The sequence below is a fragment of the Podarcis vaucheri genome (genome assembly GCF_965113315.1).
Source record: "Podarcis vaucheri genome assembly, chromosome: 8".
Lineage (NCBI taxonomy): Eukaryota > Metazoa > Chordata > Lepidosauria > Squamata > Lacertidae > Podarcis > Podarcis vaucheri.
Genome location: NC_138766.1, coordinates 88,650,574 through 88,664,494, shown reverse-complemented (window position 1 = coordinate 88,664,494; position 13,921 = coordinate 88,650,574). Strand labels below are relative to the sequence as shown.

Genomic DNA, 13,921 nt, shown 5'->3' with positions numbered 1-13,921 from the left:
ATCGCCCAACCCATTTCAGACTTCAACTTCATTTTGCTACTGCAGAGGAGAAGAGATTTTCTCCCTTTCAATTGCTTTATGCCTCTCGGTGGTGATCTTTTTATAGCACCTGTGGATATGTTCTTCTTGTTTCATTGTTAGTAAATGCAGTTGTCTTGCTTCTGCAGTATTAGTTATTATTGCAGAATATATTGCAGAAGAGGGACTGAGAGATAGTGACTTGCTTAGTGTTCTTTAGCCTGCAATCTTAACCCCACTTACCTAGGAGTAAAACCGTTGAATTAAATAGGACTTCTGAGGAGACATGGTTAGGACTGCATTTAAAGCCCGTATGAATGAAAGTGGGGTTTTCACTTCTGGATAAACAAGCAGAGACGTGCAATGCGCAGTGTGCCACTGAGAATTTGTGGGCTGCATATCGGTCTTGGACTTGGGAGATCTGGCTTCCAATGGCCATTCAGCAGCCATGAAAGTGACTTTGTGCCACCCATCTCTGTCTTTCACCCTTGACTGTTGTAAGGTTTCTATACCTTTGTACATGGAAGGTAAAGGTAAAGGGACCCCTGACCATTAGGTTCAGTCGTGGCTGACTCTGGGGTTGCAGCGCTCATCTCGCTTTACTGGCCGAGGGAGCCAGCGTACAGCTTCCGGGTCATGTGGCCAGCATGACTAAGCCGCTTCTGGCGAACCAGAGCAGTGCACAGAAACACCGTTTACCTTCCCGCCGGAGCGGTACCTATTTATCTCCTTGCACTTTGACATGCTTTCAAACTGCTAGGTTGGCAGGAGCAGGGACTGAGCAACGGGAGCTCACCCTGTCATAGGGATTCGAACCGCCGACGTTCTGATCGGCAAGTCCTAGGCTCTGTCGTTTAAGCCACAGCGCCACCCATGTCCCACATGGGTGCAAAAATGGGTGCCCTACCCTCTTAAACAGTTCCAGGCAGAGGGTACCTTGGACAGCCGGCATGGTGTAGAGGCGAGTTTGTCAGACTAGGACCAGGCAGACCAGAGTTCAAATTCTCACACGGACAGAAAGCTCATTGGGTGGCCTTGGACCAGTCGCTATCCCCGTCTCTCAGCCTAGAATTCCTCACAGGGCTGTTGTGAGTATAAAAACAGCAGCAGGTGAACTAAGCACGTCACCTTAAGCTCCATGGAAGAAGGTTGGCATATAAATGTAAGTCTTCTTGGTGGTGGCTGCTCCCAGACTTTGGAACTCCCTCCCTAGAGAAGCCAGACTGGCTCCCTCCTTGCTTTCCATCCACCAGCAGGTCAAGACCTTCTTATTTCAACAACCTTTTGGCAACTGATTGCTTTTAATGAAAGGGCTGGTGGTGTGCTGTTTTATGGTCATTATCTGTATGTTTCTAATCTATCTATATCCATCTGGATAAACTCTATTAAAGGTTAATTGCTTTTTAATGATTGTTTTTCCCTATGTTTTTCACTGTTCTTATCTGAATTACCTATATATTTGTCAACCTTTCCACACACACCCTTTGAGGGAAAGTTGTGGTTTTTTTTCTCTGTGGGAAATTTTTACTTGGGGGGGGGGGTTCTGTCCTCATTTAACGAGTGCTTGATACTAATTAACAATATTTTATTACTTTTTGTCGGAGAGTCTGGAGCCTCTACCACCTTGCCTCCTCCTGCTGTATGCCACCTTGAGCTCCTTGGAAGAAAGAAGAAAGGTGGCATATAAATGCAATTATATATACAGTGTGTGTGTGTGTGTGTGTGTGTGTGTATACACATATACACAAACACACACACACACACACAGTATAGGGTTGCCATATGTCAAAAAGTGCAAATCCGGACAGAGAAGTTGAACTTTTTTCTTTTTTGCAAAGTTGTCAAGCTGCTTTCTTTTCTTTCTTTTTTTTGCTCAAAGTTCTTGAGCTTTTTTGGGGGGAGCGGCAAAGTTCTTGAGCTTTTCTTACAACCCTTTTCTTGCAAGCAGCTATTCCCAGGTACCTCTACAGTGGCCAGCCTTTCTTTTCCTCCCCTTCACCCTTAGGAAATGTTGTTGTGATTTCTTTCCCTGTGGGGGTACTGGGTGGGTGGGGACCGGTTTCTGTCCTCGCTTATCAAGGATATTTGTGGGTTTGAGCCCCCATGTGGTCCCTTCCAATTCTTGGTGAGACTTTATTTTATTTTATTTTATTTTATTGTAGGGGAGCTTCTGCCTCTCCTCCTGCTGCTGATGCCTTATGTCACCTGGAGCTCCTTGAGAAGAAAGGCGGCGTAAAAATGTAATCACACATAAACACACACGCTGACAAAGCGGGCAGATATTCCCTTCCTCCCTCCTCAGGTATCTTCTTCTTCTTTGGCGATCACTCATAGCCGAGTAAGATTGGCAGGGGGTTGGACTCGATGGCCCTTGTGGTCTCTTCCAACTCTATGATTCTATGATTGTCTTCCATAAACATGGTTTTAACAATGAGTCCGTAGGTGACTGTGGAGGCCAATTCTGGATCCACACGTCCTTCCACAGTGGGAACATAGGTTTCCGGGCAGAAGTTGATCACGGTGAGGGTTTGCCAAGTGTGCCTTCCTCTTAGCACGTTTTTCCCTTGCGTCCTGAGTTCGAATATCTTCAAAGCCCATGACACCTTTGGTAAAGGCTGTTCTCCAACTGGAGCGCTCGCAGGCTAGTGTTTCCCAATTGTTGGTGTTTATACTACTTTTTTTAGATTTGCCTTGAGAGAGTCTTTGAACCTCTTTTGTTGACCGCCGGCATTATGCTTTCCATTTTTAAGTTGGGAATAGAGTAGTTGCTTTGGAAGACGACAATCAAGCATCCACACAACATGACCAGTCCAACGAAGTTGACATCGAAGAATCATCACTTCAGCATTGGTGATCTTTGCTTCTTCCTGGTATTAGTTCGCCTGTTTTCCCAAGTGATGTGTAAAAATTTTTGGAGACACTGTTGATGGAATCTCTCCAGGAGTTGCCGTTTATACAGTGGTACCTCTGGTTACGTACTTAATTCGTTCCGGAGGTCCGTTCTTAACCTGAAACTGTTCTTAACCTGACGCACCACTTTAGCTAATGGGGCCTCCTGCTGCTGCCGCGCTGCTGGAGCACGATTTCTGTTCTCATCCTGAAGCAAAGTTCTTAACCCGAGGTACTATTTCCGGGTTAGCGGAGTCTGTAACCTGAAGCGTATGTAACTTGAAGCGTATGTAACCCGAGGTACCACTGTAAATGGTCCGTTTCAGAAGCATACAGTAAAATTGAAGTTACAGGTAGGTAGCTGTGTTGGTCTGCCATAGTGGGGGGGGGGGGAGAGAAATCTGAAAAGAAGTGTGCATGCACACGAAAGCTTATAACAATAACAAACTTAGTTGGTCTCTAAGGTGTTACTGGAAGGAATTTTTTTTTTTTTAGTAAAATTGAAGTGCAGAGTGTTTTGAGGACCGGGACATTCGCAGGGACACCAAAATGCGTTTAACAAAGCTCTTGTACTATCAGGTATCTATCTACCTGCCGAACTTTCCCCACACACCCCCTGAGGAGAAGTTTCTGATTTCTTCCCCTCAGAGTGTGCGTGTGTGAGTGGGGGATACTTCGGCGTGAGGAGGGGACCGCGCGTTGGGCGGAGGCGCCGCATCCTCGCCCTCAGTGCCCCGCGCTCGAGGCGGGGGTGGGGCGGGGCCGCGCGCTCCCGCTCCCTCGCCGCGCAGTCGCTCGCGGCCATGTTGTAGGCGCCGGGAACGAACTGGAGAGGGGAAGGCGAGGGAGAGAGAGGGAGAGAGAGCGCGCGCGCGCGAGGGCGGGCGCGTGTCTGTATGTGTATATATGTGAGGGCAACGGCGGCGTCGGCGGCGCATCCCATGGTGCAGCGCGCCGGGAGGGAGGGAGGCCGGCTGGCTGAGGGACGGGCGGAGCGGCCTGGGAAGCGGGAGAAGGAGCAGCTTTCTCCTCCTCCTCCTCCTCCTCCGGCTGAGGGAAGCGACCGGCGGAACGACCCGCGGGGGAAGGGAAGGGAAGGGAAGGAAGGGAAGAAGACGAGGGAGGCGGGCGAATGGACGCTCGGCTCTTATGACCGTGGCGCCTCAGGGCTTCGCCGGGTGAGTCTCTCATCCCCCCTCAGCCGTGAGGGGAAGAGGAGGAGGAAAGGCGGGGGCGGCCCGTTTGGAAGGGAGCGTGGATGCGTGTGGGGAGGGAAGAAGCGGTTGTGGGAATGGGGTGACGGTGGGGTGGGGGCTCCGAAAGGCGCGCCCTCCTCCTCCTCCTCCTGAGGGAAGGCAATGGAATAACATGTAAACAGGGAGTTTTCCATCCCTGAGGGTCTCTTTATGTCACACACAGAGAGATGGAGGGGAGGGTTGTGGGGCAGGGCTCCGCCAGGGGGTGTGTATGGGGTGGGTGGGTGCAAAGGTGAAGTGGCCGTGGCTTTTTGAATGGGAGCGAGAGTTGTGTGTGTCTGTGGAGGTGTTGTGATTTGCACGCCAGTCGCTGTGGTTTTTGTGTGTTCCCACTAACAAAAGGGCCCAGCCGAGCTCTGCAAACTTCGGGGCTCTTTGATTTCTCTGGAATCGCGAAGGAAAGAGAAACCAAGCCGCTCCCCCCCTTCTTTCTCTCTCTCCCCCCCCCCCCCACAAAAGCAGGGAAGAGGAAACGAAGCTGCCTAAAAATAATAAACCTTTCCTTTGGGTGATCCACACCCGGCCGCCGCCCCCGCCTCCGTGTTTCGTTCCTGACCCAGCCTTTGCGAAGTGTGGAAGATCCACGCGAGTTCACGAGGAATGCCGTGTAGGCCTTAAGTGCCTCTGGGGCGTGTGAAGGGGGTCGCTTGTGGGGGAAAGTAAAGGAAAAGGGCGGGGCGGCCCTCCAGTCTGGGATGCATCCGTCTCCGAAACACGCTTATAACCTGTAGCATGGAGAGTTGTGAGTCGGCGTGTGCATCTTAAGCAACACGGGGAGTGGTGTGTGTTTGTGTATGAAAGTGGGAAGGCTGCAAGGGAAGTTGCTGAGATTTCTCGTGTGCGCATCTTTTGGCCAAATAGTAAAAATTTCAGGTTGCCTGATCCACAGGGGAAAGGGTAGCCTCCGAAAGGAGGGGGAGTGTATGTGTGCTTGTGTGTTTTGCGGTGGTGGTGGTGTGTTATTCACCCAAGGCAAGGTTTCTTTTGAAAGATTTTGAGGAGGAAACGATCCAAATCCAGTGTAAATGGACTGAATCACCCTCTCTTCTTCACACTCTCCCCACAGTGAGATGGGCACAGCTGCAAAATAATCTTAACTCATTTCCAGATCATATGTATATAGTAAAATTAATCCAGAATTTTGTGCGTTGTTCCTTCCAGCCCATGCTTCTCTTTTTCTAACTTTTAAATATATTGCTTGTTTTGCATTTATTTGTTCTAGATTAGTATATTGGCCAGTTCTAACATACAAAGCTAGGGATTATGTGAACTAGGCAGTTCTGTATTACTCGCAATACTTTTTTTTTTTTTAACTGAAACTACTTTTCTTCCAGTAGTATAGGCTATAATACCAATACTGGGCTCTTGTACTGCTGATCTGCAGTTGAGTTTCTGGCAATATATGTAGTACCATAATAAAGATATTGGAAGGGAGTTTAAGCTGAAAGCAGAAAGTTTGCCAGTGGAGATTTCAGAGTTCATTGTTCATGATGAACATCCGTACTGCAAGCTTTCCACTCCCCCTCCCCACCCCCACATCTGGAAGTAGTTAGCTTTGATTCTTCCCTCCCCACACTCCTTTCTTAAATGACACCCTCTGTGTATGTTAAATGATAGAATTTATAACTTGTCCGCCATTTAAAGGATCAAGGCCAGCAACATCTTATTTAATTTGTTCGTCCTTTCAACTTTTCTTCATTTGTGCTTTACTGAATGTTGAGGCGAGAATTATTTCTCCTCTCCTTACTGAGTCTATAGCTGAACTGGGAAGTGAACCCAGGTGCCTGAGGTTAATTCTGTTCAGTGTATCATAGTTGCTTTCATTCCAGCTGCAGGGCCTGATATCACAAGCCTTGGCTTCCCTTTTGCTGACAGTCTCATATGAAGCTAAGTTACAACACTGCTCTTCATTGTGTATAAATGCACTTCTGTGTTATCAATTTGCTGGTTCAGGGTTCTGTGATACAAGCAATGATCTGTGATGCTGCAGTTCTTTATAACTGAGTAGCATTGTGTTTGTGTAGCAGCATGTATCCCACCGTGTAGTCAAGGCAGCTTTGCAGCATTCTGAATCACTAAAATGTATCATTTTTTTGTGAAAACCAAAGCAGTTATTTAAATGCTTTAAACGGAACATCAGTTAATGTTAAGAGAGGAGATTTGTTCCTCTCCCCAAAAAGTAAAAATGTATTCACTTGCCTTGAAAAGTTCTAAAGGTCTTTATTACTGAGTAGAAGGAGGGATTATGGCATACATGTGGCATTTTCTTAATGCTGTGATTTGAGTAACAACTGCACCTGCTGAAATTCTCTCTTCACAACTATTAAATGTTCAAGAGCCCCTGTTGTTGATTGCATCTGGTCACTGTAGTCCTGTTTCCAGGGGTGATGTAATCATATCCTGTTTTTCAAGTAAATGGCATGGTATTAAGAGCGTGTTCTCATGTAAACGATTTCTAGTTTTTGAGGACGAATCAGAAGAGACATCAAAAGCAACAATTCAGTTTGTAGATTCAACAAGCCTCTTGGTGACAAAGGATGAATCTTTTAATTTGGTTTTGATACTAATATGTGTAAACATTCAAGGAAGTTGGAAATTTCCATAAATATTGTTTCCTCCACTATTGCAAGAAAATCAAAGCATCAGTGTGGGTCTTTCAGAATGACAGAAATATTTGGTATGCTGCTGCCTACAGATCGGAGATAATAGGATGTTGCAAATCCTCTCACATCTCTTAAGAGCTGTGTATATGCCTTTCATCAAATATAGCAAACAATTTGTAATTTGAGTAATGGCACAGGAAAGTTGCTGATAGCTGCCTTCAGAAGTGTGATGTAGGAAGATAGTTACTTCAAGAATCAGCAGTGTTGATTTTAAAAAAAAGATGCTTAAAAGGGAGCTGTTAGAACTGAACATTTGCTGTATGCTTGCCATTGTTCAGTATTCTTGTAGCTCTGTTACTAACTTTCTTTCAAAAATATAACTAGGAGTTAAGAATCTAAAATAGTAAAGAAACTCTCAGGTTTGCTTTTGAAATTGTTTGAGATTTTTGAATGTATTATTGATACTACCATCATATACATATGAGAGGTAATGAAAATTGGTGTAGGGTATTGGTGAAGAGACATGAACTTACATTCAGGTAGGTAGCCGTGTTGGTCTGACGCAGTCAAAATATATAAAAAAATATAAAAAATTGTCCAGTAACACCTTAGAGACCAACTAAGTTTGTTCTTGGTATAAGCTTTCGTGTGTATGAACACTTCTTCAGATACACTATCTTCAGATACCTTCGGCTTTATATGAACTTACATTGTACTTTGGAAGGCAACATTTGAGTAGGGTTATCCTATGGCTTATTGAACATGGGATCTCTTGCCCAACCATGGTTTCCTGTTGTCTGAACGAGTTATGCTGAGCTGGGGTCTCATGCTCTTCTTCTTCCATGAGCAAATGGAAAAGATGAGAGGTTTTTAATTTTAAGCAAGCTGTAGTTCCCTGTTAAGGCTGATATCTGGCAATAGTGGTTTGTTTAAACTCTAGTAAGTGAGAACCAAACCAGGATCAAACAAAGCTTTCTGTTCCTGGCTTGTTCAATATTTTTTTAATAAGCTGCAGGACAGAGGTTGGATGCACTGTGGATTGCACTGAGATTGTTTAAAATTGGATAACTGAAGTTTCCTATTTTTACCTCCTGGTGTACAAAAGTGTGTGTGTTGGGGAAGCCTGAGGCTAACCACAACTTACTCATGTGGCTTCTGTTATGTCTGAACCATGCAATTGGGTTCAAATATCCACGGATGCTCTTGTTCTTTCATTATTGTCTAAGCACATCAAAACATCAAAGGATGCACTTCAGTGTAAGCATATGTATAGTGATGCACATTGGGACACACACACGTGTGTGCGTGTGTATACACAGTGCTTTTTTCTAAAAAAATGTTTAGGGGTACTCACATTTTCCTACTGATATTGAAATACTGCCCCTCAATTAGGCCAAACTTGGATTCACAAAATGTTTAGGGGTATACTTACCCCTGTGAACCCCCAGAAAAAAGCACTGTGTGTATGTGTATATATATGAGCACACAGATGCTCATGGGGTCTGTACTGGTGGTCACTGACCAGGAAAGAGATCTTTGGGTTGTTGTAGATAGCACAGTCAAGATCTTGACCCAGTGTGCAACATCTGTGAAAAAAGTGAATGCCATGGTAGGGATAATTGGGAAAAGGACTGAAAATAAAACTTGCCATATAATGCTATTGTATAAATCTGTGGTGTGACTGTGTGCAATTGAGATTTCCTCACCTCAAAGTTATTGTAGAGCTTGAGAATGTTCAGAAAAGGGCAACCAAAACCAATCAAGGGAATGGAGCAACCCCCCTGTGTGGAAAGATTGCAGCATTTGAGGGTTTTTAGTTTTGCTGAGTGAGAGAATACATGATAAAGATGTATAAAATTGTGCACGGTGTTGAAAAAGTGGATAGAGAAAGGCTTCCCCTCCCCTCATAATGCTAGAACTTGGTGCCATCCAGTGAGGCTGGATGTTGGACTTACGCACAAAAGAAACTACTACTTCACACAGCATGTAGTTAGTGATGGCTTTAAAATAGGATTGTGAGGAGACTGCTGATGCATTCATGTTCTGCTTGTGGACTTAACATGGGCATTTGGCTAGCTGCTATGAGAACAGGTTGCAACGTTGTTAGATGGAGGAGCAAGTGTGCGAGCCTAAAAAGCTGTTCCTGATGTTCCAGAGTTGTGTGTGTATTGTGGGGAAAGTATTGTCTGAACATGTGCTATGTGGGCTTAGGCAAACCACGGTTCCTTTGCTCTTATTTGAAATAAGGAACATTTTAGAGGGTGGTTGTGAGAATTTCTGAGCTAATGTATGAGGTGCACCTTAAACAGTTAAAACATACTCTGAAATGCTAATTATTCTTATATGCATAAATAAAAAAGTATTCTGTTCTTACTACATTCCTGTGAAGAACTTGATAACTGTTACTTTTTTCAGCAGAAACATGCTCCAATCTGTTGAGGTGGGCATTATTTATCATTTTACTTTTAATGTTCAATGAAGAAGCAGGAGTTTTAAGTTATGTTGTTACTTCCCTCATCTACTCTGAGTAGAATCTGTCAAAGTAGTTCCAACACTGAATGTAGAATTGAGCTGAAATTTCTCTAAAGGCATTTTTCCGATATCTATCTGAGAGAAAAAGGCTTCTCTTCGGAATTTTCTTCTTTTTTTGTGGTGCCTGCCATTCCCCCTTTCCACCCCACATGCTCCATAATAATAATAGGTCTGAAGATTGTGGAGGGTGCAAAATGATGGTTAGGCTGCCAACACATTTGATGATGCTGTCATTCGCAATGGCATCACATTAAACCTAAGGGAAAAGAAGCTTTGCTGCCACTGCTTATGAGCCCCTCAAGCCTGAGAAAATACTGAAAAATGTCTCTCATAGAGAAATTTGGTGAAATGGTGCTCACTGTCCTTTGTTTCCGTACTCACAGATTGAGTGGAGAATTTCAAAAGGTCATTTGCACTACTCTAATTGGAAGCATATTTGTGTTTTCTTTCTGGTGGGCAACTCACATATTGAAGTTTTTCACAATTTTGAAGCATTTCTATTCCTGTTTCCTTATTTCTTTCTAGACTGGTTTCTAGTTTCAACGTCTATATCTGTTAAACTGACTATTTCTTGTTATGTTAAATTTCAGAATCATAAAGTGAAATTTGATCTTGCCGTAGAAACTCCGTGGAGAATCATTCAGGGTTTTTTGGTGCTTTTTTGGGTATTTGAATAGCTTCCCATCCTTTCACTTGAACAAGGAACAGACTAGTTTAGTCAGCAAAAATCCTTAAGACAAGTGGCTTTGAAAAGACCAGAGCTAAAGATCTTGCCTTGCTTCTCTTTTCTGTATAATGTTGTACTTGGACAACTCTTGTAAGTTTTCACTTTCCAGGAATGAGGAGTTGTCTTTTGCATTGGCAACAGAAAAAAAGATAGGAACACATCAATCTTCCTAGCTAGGCAATAACTGCCTTCTCTGTTCGTTGGTTAAGGGGAGGAGCAGGGGATGTTGTCCCAGATTTCAGTCCTGTCATTTCAAATATTAAGCTGAAAGGTTGGTTGAACCGATACAAGCTGTTGTAGGGGGAAGAAGCAAGCCACTACCTGCCAGCTTTCTCTTCTTTTTGGGAAACCTTTTGTTTTGATCCTCTGGATTGCAATCAAGGCAAGGAAAGTCTCAATGCCCTGCTCCCCTTTGCTTTTGACAGATTCTAGAAATTCCTGCTCCCCCCCCCAAAGAATGGGGCATTGCAGGGGGTTGGACTAGATAACTCTGGGGGTCCCTTCCAACTCCACAATTCTACAATGCTGTGATTCTATGATTGCTCTGTAGGTAGAGGTATGATGCTAATCCTTTTGGTCTGGTTTGTTCACTTTAGTCATCTTTGGTTTATGTGTGCTGTTTAGTGTGTGTTTTTCCCCTTCTGATTTTGCTATACTGTTCTGGACTTTGGTGTTTGATGCTGGTGTGGCATGCCATACGGATGGACAGCGTTTTTTTTTTCCTTCCAAGTATATGATTTATCCTTGCACCTCCTCTTGGCCTCTGGGATCGGTCAGCTGATCAGGCTGCCTAAATGGCATGCAGCAGAGGAGACTAGTGTTCAAAATGCTGTGATTTAGCTTTCTGGCTAATTGGAACTCTTCTTCAGGTGATTTGGGCATTTAAGTGTGCTTCCAGGTAGGCACATAATATTGTAAGGGTTAGCTCAGATGAGTTGTCAGCAACAGGTTCGCCCCATCCACTTGCTGGCTTTGCTCTGGAAAATGAATATCTGAATTAAATGTTGACAATTTTGATAGCAACAATATTGTGAGCACACAGTGAGAAATTCGCATGCATGAGGAGTCCCTGTTCAACAATAAACTTCCATTGATAAGCACCCATATTCAAAACATATTATACTTTCCCTCTGCAATTTCAGAATTTGGACTCAAGCTTTTCTGATTTGGGGGCCATGTTGATTACCCATGTAATTTGATGACAAACTAGCACATAATTTGGTGTAGAATTAATTGTAACCACCAATACTATTTTTCTACAAAAAGAGGTGCCAGAACTCACCGTGAACACCTCCCGCCAAGTGCTCTGCTCACACTTCTAATAAGCTGGCAGACCAGAAAGGGGGGGGGGGGCACAGGGCTGCTGTGATGGTCCATGATGGCAACTGGTTTCTTCCACTGAGGCACCCAGAGGAGCCTTGCACACCTTGCCTGGCCACCCAGAGCAGCAGAGGAGTGGCCCAGGGAGTGTATGGATGGGTGAGTGGTCTCCGAGCCAGGGTGGAGAGACACAATTTTTGCACACACACCCCCCCCAGGCCTGCATCACTGGCAGGAGCAATTCTAGCCAACCTCTAGGTATGCCCCTGATTAATATACAAAGTCCTGAGCAACTTCAGAGACACAGTACCTTGAATACTACCTGAGCTCTTGTGCCAAGCTATGGAAATAGGCTGTGAGCCACAGGATAGAGGCCTGATGCTTGAATGAATGAATACGTACTGCTGATCACATATCCTTAAACTATTGCGATGGGTATGCATAATAAAAGCAGTGAGTAGTGGATGTTGATTCCATGGGTTAACTTCTTTGTTCTGCTGTGATGCTCATGGGGCAAGTGCTACCTCAGCCAGATCTATTTCAGAAAATTTATTTAATATCCCACCTTTTTGTCTGATAATAGGCTTCCAAGGCAGCTGACAATAAGAAGCTTTTTTAAAAAAAATATTGTGACTTACGAAAGGCTTTGGAATGACAGGAAGGTATATGCCCATGAGGCCTTGCTGCTTTGTGGTTCATCATCTGTCCTGCAGATTTATGAGGTTAAAGTATTATAATTCCATATAACCTATTCTATGTTACTTGTAGAAGTGGGATATAAGTGTGATAAACAAGCATGAACGCTAAGTGATTTATAGTTACCAATAACCTCTCAGGATGTCTTGTCAGATCCTGTGAATCTTAAGAAAAGGGAAGTTGATAACACACAGCATCTCTGCAAGTGAACTTGTTAAACTTATCCAGAACAAAACTTAGTCAATAAGAAATGTAGTGGCTTCCTTATCTAGCAATTTACCCATGACTGAAGTCACTTTCACTTGGGTCCTTTGAGTACTGTTTCCTCTAATCCCTGAAAGATAACGCCCACATGATAACATCCCTAAGAGATCCCCAGAGGGTGAGGCAGACTGACTTCCAGAGAAAGGGTAAGGGCTGGTGTCAACCTTCTAAGAAAGATTATGAATAATAATAATAATAATAATAATAATAATAATTTATTATTTATACCCCACCCATCTGGCTGGGCTTCCCCAGCCACTCTGGGCGGCTTCCAAAAGAATATTAAAATACTGTGATACATCAAACATTAAAAGCTTCCCTAAACAGGGCTGCCTTCAGATGTCTTCTAAAAGTCTGGTAGTTGTTGTTCTCTTTGACATCTGAGGTGTCAAATGGGGTGAGTTGTGTCTGTTGTAGCGGCGGACTTTCAATCCACCGCCATCGGTCCTCTAAACGGGCTAATGGTTGGGCTTCTTCTGGCAGGGGAAGCACGGGACACCCTGGCGCCTTGTATTTGGGAGAGCGGATGAAATGGGGAACCGGTTTGGGGGCCTCTGATGTGTGTGCGGCTCGCCCGCTTTTAGTAGGGAATTCACCGAATCGTTCTTTCAACTTACGCAGCCCAAGGGGAAGAAGGCCAAGGGGAAGAAGGTGGCTCCGGCCCCTGCCGTGGTCAAGAAACAGGAGGCCAAGAAGGTTGTAAATCCTCTTTGAGGCCCAAGAACTTCGGCATCGGGCAGGACATTCAGCCCAAACGGGACCTGACTTGCTTTGTGAAATGGCCTCGTTATATCCGACTTCAGTGCCAAAGAGCCATCCTCTACAAAAGGCTGAAGGTGCCTCCAGCAGTTAACCAGTTCACTCAAGCATTGGACCGCCAGACAGCTACTCAGCTTCTGAAATTGGCCCACAAATACAGGCCTGAGACGAAGCAAGAGAAGAAGCAGAGGCTGCTGGCCCGTGCAGAGCAAAAGGCTGCAGGGAAAGGCGGTGTCCCTACCAAGAGGCCTCCTGTGCTCAGAGCAGGTGTCAACATTGTTACAACTCTGGTGGAGAACAAGAAGGCGCAGCTGGTGGTGATCGCGCACGATGTAGACCCCGTTGAGCTGGTAGTTTTCCTGCCTGCCTTGGGCAGAAAAATGGGAGTGCCCTATTGCATCATCAAAGGCAGGGCAAGGCAAGGCTGGGTCGCCTTGTCCACCGAAAGACCTGTACCTGTGTTGCCTTCACTCAGGTTAATCCCGAGGACAAGGGAGCTCTAGCTAAACTCGTGGAAGCTGTCAAGACCAACTACAATGAGAGATACGATGAGATTCGTCGTCACTGGGGTGGCAATCTTCTGGGGCCAAAGTCAGTGGCCCGCATTGCTAAGCTTGAAAAAGCCAAGGCTAAAGAACTGGCCACTAAACTTGGATAGATGTATCAGATTTGCCTCAAGAAGTTATTCCCATAAAAATAAAATACTGCAAAAAAATAAAAAAATAAAGAAAGATTATAAATGGAAATGGGTGAATTCCTTATGTGATGTTTTTAAAGCCTCAGGACCATATGTGCATTTTACCTTTCTGGTGTCAGTAATACGTGAAGTTATGAACTGAAATTTTGGTAGAAATGTA

The 13,921-nt window shown here is 44.6% G+C and overlaps 1 protein-coding gene and 1 pseudogene across 5 annotated transcripts in view; both read left to right on the top strand.

The window, feature by feature from the left end:
* The first annotated feature begins 3,725 nt into the window (after positions 1–3,725).
* PTK2 (protein tyrosine kinase 2) overlaps positions 3,726–13,921 on the top strand; it is a 221,046-nt gene continuing 210,850 nt past the window's right edge. For 2 of the 4 annotated variants that reach the window (XM_082235525.1, XM_082235523.1), the window contains exon 1: positions 3,877–4,085. The gene's annotated coding sequence lies outside the window, so the exon portion shown is untranslated. Of the gene's footprint in view, positions 3,802–3,876; positions 4,086–13,921 lie in introns of those variants that run through there. The other 2 variants (XM_082235513.1, XM_082235524.1) reach the window with 2 other exon arrangements.
* On the top strand, positions 3,849–13,795 carry LOC309539816 (large ribosomal subunit protein eL8 pseudogene; annotated as a pseudogene). The gene is made up of 2 exons: positions 3,849–4,085; positions 12,870–13,795. The product of its transcript is annotated as a large ribosomal subunit protein eL8 pseudogene (transcript).